Source organism: Carassius carassius, chromosome 41 (genome assembly GCF_963082965.1).
Source record: "Carassius carassius chromosome 41, fCarCar2.1, whole genome shotgun sequence".
NCBI classification, from domain to species: Eukaryota; Metazoa; Chordata; class Actinopteri; order Cypriniformes; family Cyprinidae; genus Carassius; species Carassius carassius.
The window spans coordinates 2,602,820-2,620,575 of NC_081795.1; the positions used below are offsets into that span (position 1 = coordinate 2,602,820).

General features: G+C 34.4%; 1 pseudogene; it reads left to right on the top strand.

Moving 5' to 3' along the window:
• The first annotated feature begins 806 nt into the window (after window positions 1-806).
• Window positions 807-17,362, top strand: LOC132123442 (paired box protein Pax-3-A-like; annotated as a pseudogene).
• The last annotated feature ends 394 nt before the right edge of the window (window positions 17,363-17,756 follow it).

Genomic DNA, 17,756 nt, shown 5'->3' on the forward strand with positions numbered 1-17,756 from the left:
TACACGCATAATGCAATTAATGCATCGGATAGAATCTCATTAATAAACACACACACACACACACACGCGCGCGCACACACATTCATTGTTAACCATTAAATGGTCGGGTCGGTGTCTCCAGGGTCCGACATCTTTGGCGTTGATTTAACTTTTTAAGTAAGAGAGAATAATCTTGTTTTGCACGTGAAGGGACCCCCGTTTCCCCCGCGTGTTTCCCTCCCGCGTGCGCCCCATTGTCCCCATGCGCAGGCAGAAAGAAAACTTTTGAAGTTTCTTTTTAGTCCAACAAAAGAGCCACATGCCATTGAAGTCACTGTGTGCGTGTGTGTGTGTATGTGTGTGTGTGTTTGTGGATGAGTCGGAGAGAGTGTTAAATAACAGTCTATACATTTTTAGTGAATAACTTTTTTGTTCATTTAAATTGATTCATTCTGTCTTTTCAGTTTTCAGTCTTTGATTTGTTGTATTATTAAATTATTTTTGCACTGTCATTATTATTATTTTTAGTTATATTAAAACTTGTAACGATATTATAATTCTATATTTTATTATATTTAAATAGGCTAGTGTTTACATGCCTGTCTTATATGTATATATATTAGTATAATGTGATTATACATCATCATGCATCTATTAACAGCAAACCACTATCTCAGATCAGTCTTTGGAACGTTGAGAGCAAAGTACTTCTTTGACCAATCAGCTCTCGGTTACGGGATCCTGTGGGCCAATCAGAGCGCGATGTTCGAGTAATAGACAAGAGGGACTCTGCAAACTCATATGTCTTAGTAGTTCGAGAACTCCCGCTCATCCTAAACGTCTGATAATAACAATAACGCTGCGATTATAATTCTCGTCACATGATGAAAACAAAGACCAAGGACTACAAAAGAGAAGAGACGCAATTTGATTAATAACATTTATTTTCATCCTTGAGTACTTATTTTTCTGCTTTTCCTGGAGGGCTACAAAAAGATAATCGGAGTTTATAATTTTTGTTTTTAATCGTGGAATAATTACATGATTTTTTGAGCCTGCAGAAGAGCACTTTTATTGACCCCACTGCTCTGGAGCAATGAGCGGCCTGGCAGGGACCGTTCCCAGGATGATGCGTCCAACTCTCTCCCAAAACTACCCCCGCAGTGGCTTCCCGATGGAGGGTAAAATATTACATTAAATATGCACAATAAAATAATGTAATTTTATATTGGAAATGTGAGGCAAAGTGTGAACTATTTTTGGAATCTGGGTTGCATATAGACTTAACTGAAAACGGTTATGTTATCCCCCCCCCCCCCCCAAAGTTTTGTTTGTAATTTAGCAAGTACATTTTTGTTAAAATGTAAATATTTTATTACAGTATTAACAGTTGTTAACTGTTGTTAGCCTACATTGTATTAATTACCTCTTAGAATTCTTGAAAAATAAATGTTCTTCATTGTGCTTCAGGTTCATAGATGAAAAAAGTTGTTTAAAAAAGTTTTACTGTTAAAAAAGGTTGTTTTTAATCGGCATCATTCATGTTCTTCATTATTTTATTTTCCTCTGCCGCAATAATTCCTTTAGTTTCTAGCTACTCGATTGCATGAGTTCAGTGTTTCTCAATCAGTCATTAATTTCAAAAACCATGACTGTAACTTTAGCTTACATTTTAGTTTACTTACAATTTAAAGCAGCAATTATACTGACGGTTTATTGTGTTGTTGTTTTTATGTGTTTAAAAATACCTGAATATGTCAGCGAATTAAATGCACATGTATTTAAACTTTAATTGTCTTACACCAGAAGTAGGCTACGCTAAAGTCATTTAGCAATAGTTATGCAGCATGATTTTTTTTCTTTCTGTCATGTTTCTGCAATTATGTTACCTCTCCACTGTCATAATTTGGGTTGGCTTCGAAACAGTGTCAACTCCGATGGGTCAGGGTCGAGTCAACCAGCTCGGAGGAGTTTTCATCAACGGCCGGCCTCTCCCGAACCACATTCGACATAAGATAGTGGAGATGGCCCATCACGGGATCCGGCCCTGCGTCATATCCCGCCAGCTCAGGGTCTCTCACGGCTGCGTCTCCAAAATCCTGTGCAGGTACCAGGAGACTGGATCCATCCGGCCTGGAGCCATCGGCGGGACTAAATCCAAGGTGAGGCCCTAGAGAGGTCTGGAAGTGATGATCCATCTGTTGCAGCTGGGCATGAGGATATTTTTCCAAGGAAATTTGCGGATAAACTCAAAGCAACAGGTCGATGACTGACCGAGAACAATAATCACGATGAATTTGATTAAGAGTCTTTGAATTGAATCAGGCACCTTGTTGACTGTTTTTATTCTGTTTTTTATTATTTTTAACAGACTACATCTCCAGATGTTGAGAAGCGCGTTGAGGAATATAAACGGGAAAAACCTGGAATATTCAGTTGTGAAATTCAGGATAAATTGCTCAAAGAGGGAATTTGTGACCGGAACAACGTACCCTCAGGTATGCATCAAACATAACGAAAAAAAAACATATGAAACAACAGTGTGTGAATAAAAAAAAAAAAAAAAAAAAAAAAACTTTTGAATTCACAGTTATTAGTCAATTTTTTTATTTTATTGTGATATGTATAACATTTTATAAAAATAAATAATAAATAATACAGCGATAAACAAATGCGTTTCTATTGACTTTTAGTAACCACAGAACTTAACTATCAACTTGTCATCTAACTTTTGTGATGACTGTAACGTTTGAAAATAAAATGTATAGTATTGAAATGCACATTTCTATATTAAAAACTATAAAACATATTAAGAGCACTTATACATTCAGAAGCGCGAGCAGGAAGAACACGCGCGCAGGAGCGGACACAGCGTCGAGGAGATTCTCGCAGACAGATGTGAGTGGATCCTACAAACTCTTTAACAGGTTTAGGAAAAAACTGTGACTGATCTGGAGTTGTTGGATTTTTTTTATTTTTTTTAATGAATATTTATATGGCTTGAAATCCTTGGGGCCTATAATGGTCATGTGCACACGGTCATGCGTCTTATAATTTTAGCCATAGCAAAAGCAAAAAAATAGCCTACACTACCAGACAAAAGCAATTTTTTGAAATGTGTGCTTGAAAATGCTTGTAAAATTTTTCAGCAAAATTCTTTTTTTTTTTTTTTTTTTTTAATGAATAGACTGGATAATGAAGGAAAGCAGGGCAACAAGTGTCTAGAAGTGTCACAGGATGCACTTTATGAAGTTGTCTGGTTTCATTTCTTTAAATTTTCTTAGTCAGTGCATACATGTCATTTTTTATTTGTGCTATTTCATAGTTTCGATGACTTTGTTATTTGTATGACTTTATGAATTTATTATATGCAATGAAAAGCCCAAACGTTTGATTAGTAGTTTATAAAGCAGAAATATAAACAAAAATGTGGTGTAGTGACTTGTAATATTTCTAATATATTAACACATTTCTTTGCGTTAAAGATGAGTTAGATTTACTGATAATCAATAACCAGTAATACATCTTAAGTATATTAATAAGTATTATGCAACAGGCATGAGGGTAGTGGGAGAAGAAGAAAAAAAGCCACCAAACATGCTGGAAATCTGTTTAATGTGGCCACAATGATAGATTCAGTCTGCAGATGCAATGAGGATCTTAACTGGAGTTCAAAATAATAAAAAAGGGAAAATATAAGTTATAGATATTCCATAAAAAACTGAAATAAAAAAATATTTTAATTTACCTCACATGCATGTCATTGCAAACCTACATGACCTTTCTTCTGTTTCTTTCTGTTCTCTAAAGGAGAAATTATCCTAAATATGAAAACATAATGAATTAAGAAAGGATATCATAGCATTTCTGTGCAAAGAGGCCTCAGAGGAATCAAAAGGAAAAAAGTTGATGAAGAACAGTGGGAGAGAGTCTATTTTTGCCTTCTTGCTGTCTATTGGCCAACAGCTGAAGTGACTGATGTTTTGCTGTTCTGTAATGATATTTAATGATCCAACAGTCTGTCCCTGCATGACTAATTAAGGTGAACGTTATTTGACCGCCTCTAATGCCCTGCTAACACCACTTCAGCTCTCTAAATAATACTGATCAGGATGCAGTGTCACTCTTAATGGTGCTGGGAGTTTATTAAAGGCTGTTCCATCAATAGGGACCAGTGTTCTCCTCGGCTGTTGCTTCATGGCCCGGAGCGGTGGTCACAATGGGGGCGAGCCTCTCGTCATGTGCGCTGCCACAAAATCAGTCCGTCACGCTCTGCCCGTCTCACGATCCAAGAATGACGAGTTGCCCGAGTCGTTTAAATCAGGCTCTTTATTTGAACTTCACTTTCATCTGGCCAATGAGTCAAACACGCCTTGCTCTTTTTCTCCTCTGTCCTCCTCATGCCCTGTTCTACCTCTCTTGGCCTGGGGCACATTTTCGGTTGATATCTGTGGGCCGTTGTCAGTCCCTTCTATTCCCACCGCCCCTCCATTTCGGGAGACACAGACAGGCAAGTTGAGTTCAGTATTTACACCCTTCTTTTGAACCCTTTCCTTCATACTGTCTCCATATATCATCTTTAAGATTAAAGATGTTGGTGTGTGTGCAGGGAGTTTTATGACACCTCGCTGTTGCTGTCCCTCCCCTTATCCCAGCGAACAAAAATATGTTTTTTTTTTACATTTTTCTAATGTTCCCAATATTAAAACACAATTTTTAAATGTTCTCTTTCATAAAAAAAAATAAAATCTATTAAGTTCTATTTTATCATTTCACAAAAATTATGGGAATGTTAAAACTGAATGTTCTCTGAATCATCTAAAACTATAGATAGTGACGTTAAAAAAAAAAAGTGCAACAAATGTTAAATGTTATACTAAAACATGCCAGATAACTTTGATTTTATTAACGTTCCCAGATGTTTGTTCATAACTATCAGAGAAACTTCCAAGCTAATAAAAACATGTTCTAAGAATGTTTTTTTCCCCGTTAAACTATTAAAATGTTATTTCTGAATGTTCTCTATTCTAAAACATACATTTTTATTTTATTTTTATGCTTAAACATTTTTGTTGGTTATGTGAACAGAAAAAACATGAAGAGAACGTTCCACTTTATCATTCTGCAAACATTATGGGAAGGTCACTTTTAATGTTCTCTGATCCATCTGAAAGTAATAACATTTAAATAGTAACATTTAAAAATGTTAAACAAACATGCAACTAGATAAAAAAACGTATGCATAAATAATGTTTTTGACTGAGAATATTAATAAAGACCAATGTTCTGTTAACATAACAGAAAGAATTTTTGTTCATAACTTTGAGAGACCTTGCCAGAACATTGCACAAATTTCTGCGAACATTCCCTGTTCGCTTCCTGGCATGCAATGTGTCCAGTTGGAAGAGATATATTTAGTATGCTCAAACAGAAAATCATTTTGTGAAACATATTTAGAAAGGGTAAAATGATTGACACTCCTATAATATGCACATATGCACATGCTGCCAAACATATGCATATGCACAAACATGCAAACACACGCATGGATGCACACACGTTACACATGCATACATAAACAGTGCCAACTGGCCCAGTGTGGGATGGTTTGTGTGGCACCATGGAGTGTGCAGTCAGCGGGTCGTAATTCAACAAACAAACACAAGCACAAAAACACAAATGCACCACCAAATCCAACCCTACAAAAGGAAACTTTGTCAATGCAAACTTGGCTAGATGAAGCCTGGCCTTAAAATCTGTAGGAGGAGTAACAGGCGCAAATCTGGTCTCGGGTTAAGAATAAAAAACGATATATTTTGCATCCACACAGAGTGTGACAGACAGTGAGAGGAGTACAGTCGGACGGACAATTATGGGAAACCCCCAAACAAAACTGTCTCCATTGTGTCCAGCGTACAGTGTCAGGGTCAGCAGACTTAGGAATCTGTGAGGCCTGAAGGCAAAACTACAGTGTGCATGTCAGTTAGAACACAGACAGCACAGAAACAACACTGAGAGAGTTCAGGGAGGTTGTTTTTTATTGGATAGTTGATAAGTGAGCTTATAAGACTTATAAGACTATAAGACAGTCACAAAGTGCAGTTTCTTGCTGAGCTTGTTTAAAAAAATATATGGAGCATTGTTTACAAACATTTTTCTGAATATGTGTTTTAGTTAAACAGAGCAGTCTGAAGTCACTGGTGTTTGATCTCAGTGGTCAAAGGTCACACTGGTGTATGTTTAGAGTGACAGGTGATAACTTCCTGTTTTTAACTCTATTCCCTTCACCATAAAAGCACCAACTAGACACTATGTAAATACTAGCATATTAATCTAGTGCTATTTCTGTAGTAAGTGTATAATATGCAATTTGCATACTATAATATGCAAGATCTCCACAATTGCCAAAATATGAAATACACACAATGTAAGTATACTTTATACAATGCAATGACCTAATTATGTATATATCACATATTGTATATATGACATATTAATGGAAATCTTATTCTTGACTTATTTTCTGATCATACAGACATACATTGCTGTTCAAAATGGAGGTTTGCAAGTTTTTTATGTATTCAAAAGAAATCATAAGGCTGCATTTATTTTAATTAAAAAATATAGTAAAAAGAGTAATATGATATATTATTACAATTTAAAATAATTGTTTTCTATATGAATGTTTTAAAATGCAATTTAAGCAAAGCTGAATTGTCAGCATCATTACTCCAGTCTTCAGTGTCACATGATCCTTCAGAAGTCATTCTAATATGATTTTTTTTTGGAAACTATTATTTTTTCCCCCTAGGATTATCTGATGAATAGAAAGTTCAAAGGAACAGCATTTATTTGCAACAAATCTTTTGTAATATGAGTCTTTACTGTACTTTTGATCAATTTAATGCATCCTTGCCTGAATAAACGTATTAATGTCATTCAACTTTTGAACGGTAATATAAGATAACACATTTTTGCAGAAATTAAAAATGCAAAATAATCATCTCTAATTAATTACTTGAAGCCAAGTGTGATGTAGCCATATCATGCACCATTAAATGTTTTTAGTTGCACATGCTGTTTCGCACTCACAACCAAAAAACGTATCATAAGTGACTTGAGAGCACAGCAAAAGAAGCTAAACAGATGAAGAGCACATTTGGTTCAGAGCTGGAACGTGTGGTTGTTTGAGGGCAGCTGCGAGGGTCACAGTTGCTCTTTAGCAAGTCAAGTCCTCCCTCTGTTTCTCTCTGTTCCTAAACGCTGGGGGGCAGATGGGCCCACGAGCTGTCACTCATCCTTTCTTTCACCAGCATCTGTTAGTCCTCTATGTACTGCTTAATGTAGACGGGCAGTCACTCAGCCAACCTCGGCGCTGAAAAGGACCCACCTCGCTCTCCCCTCTCCGAGACGCTGCATTAGTTCCCAAGCTTTCTTTTGTGTATACCTTTGTCTTTCTTTTTTGGCCGTTTTTGATGGTGAGAGGGGATGTCATTGGCCCGATTTGCTCTCTTCATTACCTGCCCCCAAGAGAATCGCTCTCTCACACACAAAAAACACACACAGACTAACTCTACACATGCACATATGGTTTTATCCTGACCCGAACCAAAACTAAGTGCAAAAGGCTGCTGGATATGTGCTCGCCGTCCTGCAGTATTAATGAAACTCCTTAGGTGGATTCTGTGTACTTGCATGCATGAGGTAAATGGGCTCAGGGTGATATTTCGTCTCTGAATATTGAATTTAAGCGACGAGGGCCCAGAGCTCAAGAGAAATGGCAGATGGAGATGCTTTTAGTGACCGCACCGTTTACATAGCGGAGGGCTAAAATATCTTAAAACACATACTCATGCACACTACATGCTAACTTTACATGCCAAAGACCTGAAAGCACACACACACATACACACTCTGTGTATTTACAGAAGGCAGAATATCTCTATATCCCTCATTTCCATGACGTTTGGGTTTTGGTTGTGCGTGTGTTTAGAAGCCTGTGGTCTGTATTCTTCTGCCTGAATTAAACTGTTTGCTCTTTGGTTCTGTTTATTCACTTGCCTTGATTCTCATTCAGTCATCAAAAGTATAAAAATGAAATGCTTACTTATTTGCTACCACATCATCAGATGTCAAAAATGAACACTGGCACCATTTACTCACCCTTATGTTCCAATATTTTTTTTTCCCCATACAATTGTCAAGTTCCTAAAATGACAAAAAGCACAATAAAAGTATCAAAAGTAGTTCATGCAACTACATTTCAAGTCTCCTGAAGATTTTTTGTGAAGAACTTGATGTCATTGTTCAATCTCTTCAGGTCTCAAATCTCGATTTTTGAAACTTGGCGTGACATGAGAAACAAAGCGGTCAGATTATCAATCATTTCTAGAGCATATTAACGTATTAAAAAATGTAATAACAAATCAGCACAGAAGAACCTAAAATGTGGTAAAAAGTCAAAAACATAATTAATTAACTTAGTATAGAATAGAATTTATATTCACCGAATCACCCTAAAAACATTTAACATTATTGGTTACTAAAACCAAAAATAACATTTTGTCGGTATTTACTCATCCTTGTGTTGATCCGATCCTTCTTTTTTCTTTTAAAAACACTATTCCATACTGAGACAAAAACCTGCATCTGTCAAGATACCTAAATAGACAGACAGCATCATAAACACAAAGTAGTCCATGTGCACTATATTTCATATTTTCTTACAGTAAGTCAATAGATTCACAAATTCATAATTGTTTTTCACTGATTCTGGTGTCAAATCTCATTTGAGATTGCATTTTTTAACTTGCCACATTGCGATCCCTTTTAATGATGTGAGAACCAAAGCTGTTTAGGATCAGTCGTGTCTATGGCATATTTACATAGACAAAATTAATAAAAAAATTATTACAAATCAGCACAGAAGATCGCAGCCACCTAGTTGAGCATGGTTTTAACCTAAAATGTAGTAAAAAATATTTTATATTATAATATAAAAACTTAATATATACTATAAATTCACCCTAAATGCATTAGGTTACACCAATAAAACCTAAGTGTTCATAACTCCTAAATTTAATAATTACAGATTATCGCTTTCATCATAAGATAAACAGAATCTTGCATGCTTTCTTTTGTGTTTCACAGTATCTGATGAGAAAGCTTTGTTTGAACCATTCCTTGAAAGTTGTTTATGTGAGTGCACAGCAAAAGAAACCGCACAGAGGACTCATTATTCAGAGCACTGTCCACATCCCAAGATTCAGGTGCTTCTGCACTATTTCTAAAAGGGATTTTGAAGAGATTGAGCACTTGAACTACCCGCCCCGGTCTTTTCCCTTTCTGCCCTGCCACCCACCCACCTTTGGCCTTCTCTCTGCCCCTTACACCCCCTCCAGGGCAGGTGACGGCCTCCACTGAGAGCCCCGGCCGTCATCAAGGACTCCACAGATGGAGCGTGCAAATCGATCCAACAAAGACTGAAGGGAAGACAGAATGAGAGAGAGAGATGCACAAATGGCTCAACGTCTGTAGAATAAAAAATCACGAAATATGATTTTCCTTTAATTCCAGGACCATGCATAAATAGTTCCCAGCTTCTCTGTCTGGAATGTCACAACATTGTCAACAACACATGCTTCAGTGTTCCTTCAACCAAGTCACTATGAAATTGTAGGAATTTCCCAAAGTTCTCACTGAATCCTTATAAGTGCACTTCTGTTTGAAACAAGGAAAATAAAACCTTTTTTAGGAAGAAATAAGTCATGTTTCATTATATTAATGAATCGAGTTTCTTTTCTTCTTTTTTTCCATTTAATTTTACAAGCATTCAGCACAGCCTCTTTCTTTTTCTACTCCACTGTATTTCTCTTTCAACCCGTTTTTTTAACTATTTGCTCTTGTGAATTTTATATTCCCTCTGTTTGTGTTTTATTCTTTGACTGTTGCTCTGTGGTCTTTTTAGTTACTGATGGAGAGAGAGAGGGGGAAAAAACAGACAAGGAATTACTGTTGTGACACAAAAATAAACCTGGGTCTGAAGCCTTTCAAGACAAGATGTGAAGAAAAGCTGCATGCGAAAACATTTGTTTGGTTCTTCTACAAATTGAAAAGCATATTCTGTGCTTCTGCTTGTTCATATTTCTGTGTATTTTTTACATTAGGTTTATGACACTAACAATTGTTTAAGTGAGGATTTGCCATTAACCACTACTGTTTCTAAAATACTAGACATACTAACATAATCCAATTTAAAAAATAAACAATTAAAAATTATTAAACACCCACGTGCGCATATGTTTTTCAATAATGTTTATGGATTTTTAAAAATTGGATTTGAAGAGACCGAAGAGTTTTGATACTTTTGAAGAGATAGAGCATTGAATTTTTAATCTATATAAAATTATATAACCATGTATGAACATTATGTAATATATAAAATATTTCTTACATTTTATATATATATATATATATATATATATATATATATATATATATATATATAAAAATAAAATACAGTTCAAAATATATTCAAAATCTTAAAATATACCTTTTTCAGATATTTTATTTTCTTAAATTATATTTATAGTACATATTTAGATATTTAGGAAATTATATAATGTATAAAAATAATATCGACATAATCCAATATTCTAAATAAACCGCATAAAAATAACATTTTTATATTTTTATTACATTATGCAAAAAAATGCATCTGTTTCAGTGATATTTCAGTTTCCAAAATACTAGAAAAAAAACGTAAAAAAAAAATAAAAGTAAACATGTAAAATATTTATTTATTACTTTCTATATATTTATATTTATTTATTCATTATATATACCGTGTGTGTATGTATGTATATATATATATATATATACCTATAATCTGTGTGTGTGTGTGTGTATATATATATATAATGTATAAAAATTCAAATTTCATTCTTTGCATGTGTGTGTTTCAGCGAGTCCATCTGATGAAGGTTCAGATGTGGAATCGGAGCCCGATCTGCCGCTGAAAAGGAAACAGCGTCGCAGTCGGACGACGTTCACAGCCGAACAGCTGGAGGAGCTGGAGAGAGCGTTCGATCGCACACATTACCCTGATATCTACACCAGAGAAGAGCTTGCTCAGAGAGCCAGACTCACAGAGGCACGAGTGCAGGTACAAACACACCCCATACACCTGCCGAGACAACAGACAGAATCAAAAACTATTTCATTACACTTTTCATGTGTCTTTTCTCAGGTGTGGTTCAGTAACAGACGAGCTCGCTGGAGGAAGCAAGCGGGAGCCAATCAGCTCATGCCGTTCAATCACCTGATCCCTGGTGGTTTTTCACATGCGGCGATGTCCAGTCTCTCCCCGTATCAGCTGTCAGAGAGCCCTTACCCACCCACTGGCCTTTCTCAAGGTAAACATGCCGGATTTACATCCACTTTGCCATATCAAATCTTTCTGGATAGATTCTATTAATAACTGTATGTGTTCTCAGATTCGAGTCCTGTACACAGACCTCAGCCGCTACCTGCAGGCCATCAGACTTCTGGAGGGGCGGGACCAGAGGGCGGGGCTTCCTACTGTCTCTCCAGTCGCCATGGTTATGCAGGATATTCAGATACATTTGGACCTCATAACAGTCACGCCAACTCTGCCATCAGTAATGGACTGTCTTCTCAGGTAATAAAGACTTTCATTTGTTTTAAACGGCTGAATGTAATTTCTAATAATGCTCAGTTATTAGATAGTGAGTTGTCAGGCTTTGTTTGTCACATGAATCTGAAATTTAAACTGGATAGGAGTAAAGCCTCAATGGCCTAATGCTGATTACCACAGAAAATAATGTCAACTTGTCCCTCATTTTGCATACAGAACACAATTAAGTGTTCAGCGTCACAAATGCACATTTAACATAAAATCATGTTCATTGTTTAAAAGTGTTTCCAGGATGCTTAAAAATTGCATCTGTGTATGATAAAATCACTTAAAGTTTTTCTTTCATGCAATGAAAATCTGAAAATCTATACCTGATATGTCATATGTATATACATTACTTCCAGTATAATTTTTTTATATTTAACAATAAGTTATTTTGTAAGATTAGAATATTAATGTCATTATAATATATGCAATTTAATGAATAATATTTATAAATGTTTAGAATATTTAATTTAATATTCGTTAAAAAAAATGTAAATCTAAAAATTTTCTGGTGGAAAATTCAAAATGTATTTATTTATTTCATCATTTAATTACTTATATGCATACACATTAAAGTCCAAAGAAAAAAATATGTTCTTAATGAACGATTTATTTATTTATATGAAACTTTATTAATTTAACAATTTAATTATTTAAATTAATTGATTTCATTTTTTTCAATTTCTTTATTTTTTATATATATAATTTAAAACAAAATTGTTACAAATTCACAAAATATGAGCTGCAAGTTAAGGGATGAGTATAAATTATCTGAATTATTTTTGGTTCTTGGCAGCACTATCAAACCTAAACCTAGCACATTTTTTGAGATTTTAAAAACAGCTTAAAAAAATGTGATAAATGATATTTAGTCAGTCAGCTAAACCCTTAAATGTTAAAAGCATGCAGCTGAAAGTGACTCTGTTGACCCACAGGTGAGTGTCAGTTTGATGAAACTGGCTTCTGTAGAAACTATTACACACTTCAAGACAACGCATTACGCAGATAAATTCCACCATCCACAAGCCATTTTTCACTCGGTTATCTTTAGCTTTCCACTGGACCGTGCAAACGCAGCACAGAACACACAGAAACACTGACACCGCTCTGTGTGAGAGATAGACGACTGACCTCCACATGCTTCTCATTTGTTAAAGGAGCGCACCAAAGCCTCAAGAACACTGACAGACTGCGATGAATTACAGGTCTGACGGGCGTGAATGTAGTGTGGAGTGAGTCTGGAGCAGTCTCACATTCTCACTGTCATCGTCCACAGTGCTAATACATGAAAAATGCTGTTAAGATTCAAAGCATCCCGGTGCAGTATTGAGATGGATGTTTCAATCTTCACAGTGTAACATATATATATATATATATATATATATATATATATATATATATATATATATATATATATATATATATATATAAATATATATATTGGGGTCAAAAAGATCTTTTATGTTTTTTTTAAAGGAACAAACACTTTTATTCAGCAAGCATGCATTAAATTTATCAAAAGTGACAGTAAAATATTTATAATCTCACAAAAGATATGAATTTCTCAATGTTATAGTGATTTAAAAACTTTGTATGTAATTTCGTGTGTAACATCCCACTGCCAAACTCTACTTGAGCCAGTGAGCAGCACATGTATTTTATTTAGTATCCATATGTATATAAGTAGGTGTTGTTTTTTTTAGATTCAGTGAGTGCTAAATTTTCCCAAACTCATGGAGAAAACCTTCCAGAGCTTCGGAAACAGAATTCCATCATGGATTCGGCACACGTCACTCCCTTCTCCTCTGTGGGAAATGGTTTAAGCGAGACCATGTGCGTGACCGTGTGTGTGTGTGCTGCAGTGCTTTGACTGAATGCACTGAAGTAATAGGATCCTGTAGCCTGGAAGACATGCTTTTCTCTCTCTGTTTCAATGTGAAGGTGCTTATTTGGTGCAGCAACTGGAGTATTTTGTCCATCTTTCTGCTGGTAGATTCAATTAGGCTTCAGGAACTTTTACTCCCCAGAGCACACATGCAACATTCCTCAAATGCAGCACAGTGTTTTCAAGAGTAAACAGTAATGAGTACACACACCTTAATGCACACACACACACACACACACACACACACACACACACACACTGCCCTCTGGCTCTGTTCTAGTCCAAGAATCAGATTAAACAATCCTCAAATTCAATTATTTTTTTACCTGATCAATTGCAGGTCACAGATGTGTAGAGATATGCATCTGCATGTGTGTGTGTGTGTGTGTGTGTGTTATTTAAAAAATACAGTCACAGCAAAAGGCCAACATACTGTATCTCAAGTCTCTTGTTGCTTTCAAAAAAACTCAAATGAAAAACCCTACAAATTCTGTTTTTCAAACTCAGGGGATTGTGGGTAAAATTAGCTTGTAAAAAAAGATATATATATATATATATATATATTAAATAAAGCATTAAAATGAGTTCATGTTTATTACATTTTACATTTCAGGTTGGAGGAAAATATTTTGTGCTTCTGACTATATCATACATTTATATTTTCATTTAGAGTTCAATTACGATTCAAATATTTCATATTTTAAATTATTTATAATTTGATAGATATTAAATGAAATACAAAAAACTGTCACTGGTTAATTATATCTATGTGTTGTATTTAGTATCTTAAATGTAATACATTTTGACCACCTTTTGATCAGTATTAGGATCATAAGAGCAGTAAAATTCCTGATTGGAGCATGCTCATTTTCAGTGCATTCTCTGTGATTTTGGATGCACTAATCCCAGTCTCACACACTAATATAATAAATAGTATGTGAATTAGTTTGAGCGAGGCTGATATCTCTGATCTGTTTCTCTGTAGGTTATGGGACTCATAAGCCCAGCTGGAGTTTCTCCTCAGACTCAGGCTGAGTTTTCTCTGTCGTCTCTCGGCGGTGCTCTGGATTCGGGTGGATCGGTCAGCAGCAGCTGTTCTCAGCGCATGGAGCCACTGTCCAGTCTTCCTGCCCTCTCCAACCTGCCCAACTCACAGTCCTACGTCCAGGCCTCCTTCTACAGCATGGAGCACAGCGCCCCCTACCAGTACAGTCAGTACGGACAAAGTAAGGTCATTATTACTGTCAGACCACTTCATCCTTTTATTTGACTTATGGGCTACTTGTTTGTGTCTTAGCAAGTGAGTGAGTGAGCTAGCGAGTCTTAGTTAGTGATGTGCACTTATATCTGGACTGGTGTGTTTAATTAAGGGTTGCATCATTTACTGATAGCACACTGTAACTGTCTTCTGTGCATCATTTTCTGTAATTTTTAATAATATACATATATAAAATGAGTAATTATTATTGTTAAATATCAATAGTAATATATTAATAATATTCAAATAAAAATATTATTATAGGTAAATATTAATATAGAAATGTATTTAAACATTAATATATTAAAATATGAATAAAATAAATATATTATATAATAAAATTATATAAAGATATATAAATGAAATATTTTACTATATAAAATTGTTTTAATATACCTTTAAGTTGCTTACCAGCAGATCTTAGAAAAAGCTTTGACCAGTATTATTAAATCTTGCGCATACTGTACCAACTTTATTAACATGTATAAATACAAATTTCTATGTAGTTACATTTATGTATTGTATATATTTATATATAATTTAAAGTATATATTAAAATAAAAGTTAAATATTAGTGCTGTCAAATGATTAAATGCGATTAATTGCATTAAAAAATTTTTATGTAATATATGTATGTGTACTGTGTATATTTATTATGAATATATAAACACACACACACACACAAACATATATTTTGAAATATTAACATGTATATACATTTATATTCTTATATTTTATAATATATATATTTAATATATATATATATATATATATATACATATATTATATATACATAATAAATATACACAGTATACACACATATATAATGTAAACAAATTAAGTAATATCATATATATATATATATATATATATATATATATATATATATATATATATATATATATATATATATATTATAATCACTCATTGCAACAGTCAAAAAAAATTAATACATTCATATAATTTACATTAGCAATCTCAAAATAAGTCTCTTAATGTATCATAATGATAATTCTACATTAAAATAACATTTCAGGAAAATCAACAACAGTTTACTCTCTGATGGCTAATATTGCATTAGTGAAAAATTGTCATCAAGTTATATATTTTGTATATGTATTTGTATCTGTGTGTACAACTGTGAATATGTTGCTACACTCATCACTAAGTTAATCATTACAGTTTTATGAATGACTTCAAAACTGAGGTGATTCCACTCCAGAATGCGGTTTGTTCATGACCTGAACAAATAATAAAAGGGTAAAAGGCTTCACACACACATCAGAGGCTGGCTGTAGTGTATGTGATGTGCAGAGGTCTGACCTGTAATATCTGGAGCGGGTTTGTGTGTGTGTGAATGTCATGGTTGGATCCTAATCTCCTGTGGCAGGATCATGATGAGAAGCAGCTGTGCTTGTCTAACTCACTATCCACAGCTCGTACAGTTACTCTCCGATCAAATGGACGCTGCACAAATACAGCAGCTCTTCTTAAAGCGGAGACTCAGACTGATTGCTGTGTCAAATGGACGACACATGCTTTCTTTTGGAGTTCAACGGCTGCAATAAGTCATGCAAACATTATCGGAACATATATTACTATTAAGATGCATATTAAATGTGAAATCATTTAACATTATTAATAAATTATGCTCTTTACATCTGAATTTCTTCCAGATTCCTTTCATTATCTAAAGCCTGAAATCGCCTGAACGAGTCGTGCAGCTAAAGGAGTGTTGACATAAAGTCCCAAAGTCCTGGAAAGAAGGTTTTTTAAAGAAGAGAAATGCAGAGAGAGATACAAAACTCTTGGCAATAAAAATACAACTTGTTTACCACTGGATGGCACAGCTGGCAGATGAAAAGATCTCAAACATTCCCTTGAACTCTTCTTCAAAAGCCCTTCCAGCAGAATTATCCACAAACACCAGAAAACACAACAAGACAAGCTGAATCGAAAACAAAAAGAGATGTTTTTCACTGAGAAGTGCAATATAAAAACATAAGAGACATTCGCAGCCACTTATGAGGCCAGACGACAGCGCGGAGCTAGATATGTGTTGTCAATAAAAGACAAATGTTTTGTAGCTGACAATGAACTTTTCTCATGCATTCCTTGAATGATATTTTTGTTTTGTTTTTTAAATGAGGGACGACTGGAAAATTATACAGTATTTGGGAACTTGGGAGTTCAAAATCGTACTTGTTTGATTATACAACTCAGAAATAATTCCTATAGTGGTGCTGTAGTGTTAAAAGGTGCACTGTGAAAATGACTTCTTTTTTAGCATTTGATATGTTTAAGACCGCAATATAAATTTGGTCGCCCCCAATAACACTTAACTAATGTTTTTCCTTCTCGCCAAGAGATGGTAAAACACTAAAAGTGCTCAAATATCCTGATGATACAGCCACGACAACTCTGGATGTTTTGTATTAATTTATTTTGTATGTGTGTGTGAATGTATATCTGTATCCTCCAGATATTTTGCATAATTAAATCATCCATTGTATGATAATAAACCTTGTTTGTGTGTTTATGCACTGAGCTATATACATTTGGGAACAAAGCCTTCATTTCGAAGCTTTTTCAGATATTGGCAATTGCTAAATTTATTTATGGCTTTAAAACAAAAAAAAGTTAAAATGTTTTTAGGGTTAGCATGAATTTTAGGTTTTGAATTAGTTGTTATAGTTTACTAAAACTAAAACTATATATAAAAAACAAAGTTAAAATAATGAAATAAACACAATAAAATGCACAAAATGTAAATTTAAATAGAACAATTCTAATAATAAAATAAATTATAATTTTAATAATGATTAATAATATTCCTAAACTTATTTTATTTCAGATGGTTGCCATTTGTCGTTTTAATTTAGTTTAACTTAATACTAAAATGGTGCTTAAATAACCGAATAAAAATTAGGTAT